Raw genomic sequence first — 1,950 nt, 5'->3', positions numbered from 1 at the left:
GGATATATTTACTGTAGAAGACCTATACCTGGATAATGTTGTTGATGAAAAGGAATAAGATTTACTTTGGGATTGTTCTTTCGTTACCTCTTTTAATTTTTTTTTCTCAAAGAGGTTTAATTTTCTTTATTTGCATCGAAAGATCTTAACTTGTGGTCTGTTCAAACCCCAAAACCCTGAAGCACCCAAGGCTGGCTTAATCTTAAACAAACAAAGGCTTATAATTATACAAAAATTTACGTTACAATAGTTGTTGTTATATCATATTTCCTTAAGTTCCAATAAAGTTCAGCAGTATAATGGATAATTGAATTATAATATTTTGGGCATAGCCCAGGCTCTTTGGCTATGAGATACGAGCTTCATTCAACACTACAATGTAGTTAGGAAACAAATACAGTTATAATAAACACATTAGATAAAACTGGTAATACATAAACTCACTAATAACTACTCAACAACTGTACAACAAACATCAGAATCAATTTCAAGTAAAGGAATCAAGTGTATAGAAGTAATAAACCCGACACCACTTCACAAAAATAAAAATAACTTGTGAGATTAGACGAAACATCATACATATTTATGAGGATTTTTTTCTTTGGGTGACAAAAACATATCATTCGCTTGTAGCAACAAACATGGTACGATACATATTCTAACAATAAATGTTCTAGTGCTTCATATCGAGGAGATTTTCACTGTAATATCACGTTAAAGACACATGACTGTTTAACGTAAATACGATATTGTAGTTTCCAAAACATATGTGCAATATCTTGAGCAAAGCAAAAACCGTTTCAGTTAGCAGGATGCCTCCTGAATGTAGGGGTGTCGCATGTGGATATGTATGAAAAATTCCCTATAAACCTTATGAAAGAAATTTACTGACCTTCGAACCTGAAGAAAAAAGATCAAAAACCTTTTCATGATCTTTATATTGTTGGTTACCCCCGCAAGTATTGTTGGTTAACGGTGATATGTTGCAAATGTAGTGCAACATATTACCTTAATTTATGCTAATTAATTTCGATTTCATTTCTTTTCCATCTCTTCACAGTGAGTTCGTGAAGAGAAAATGTCATTTTGGCGATTGTCAACATGCCTATTTGTGCCTACCAAGAACCTACCACGTACAATGTGGGGCGGCCAACTTAGAGGCAAAATGACCAAATTATGCTACATGTGACATATCTCACCCCAATTAGCCAAGAAATTCAATCTCAACCTTCGATCCACGAAGCTCCCCAAAAGTTCCGCCAGCAAGTAACGAAGGCGGAGGAGTGTGCTATACCAAGCACTCGGGATTTATTATGGGATTCATCATGCGTTAGGGAAGTGAAGGTTAGCACGCTTGGTTATGTTGCATTCATTAAGCAGGACTAAACAGGTAAAAGTGGCCCGGAACTTTTGAGACATCATGAAGCAACAGAAACTCCGGGGTAACAATGATTTTCACCGGGTGTATAAAACTCAGTGCATATTTTAAGTTAAGGGAACCGTGAATTACAGGAACTCTATTACACAATCAATATTCTCATTTGATGCCCATTCTACTTAAAGACATGACTCATCGAAAAGATGAGAGAGAGAGAGAGAGAGAGAGAGAGAGAGAGAGAGAGAGAGAGAGAGAGAGAGAGATATATGGTAAGTGTTTGAATGTGTGAAACAATATGAATATGCCGTATTGCATTACTGTTACTTGTACTATCCGCCGGTGTGTGAGTTTTCTCGTAATATCCACCATACTATTTAGAACCTTACTAGATTTATTCTGTTTCCCTTTGATGTACTCATATGTGTGCGTGTTTATCCATATTAGACACCAGTGCCCATTATACTTAGGTTTTAAATAACTGTCTCTGAGATACGATCCATATCCGATGCTTTGCGAGGAGTTTATGTACGAAAATCAATTAGTGACGGTACTGAAATAAACAGTAATCACAA

The sequence above is a fragment of the Palaemon carinicauda genome, chromosome 1, assembly GCF_036898095.1.
Source record: "Palaemon carinicauda isolate YSFRI2023 chromosome 1, ASM3689809v2, whole genome shotgun sequence".
Taxonomy (NCBI): Eukaryota; Metazoa; Arthropoda; class Malacostraca; order Decapoda; family Palaemonidae; genus Palaemon; species Palaemon carinicauda.
Note: the sequence above shows the minus strand (reverse complement) of the source record.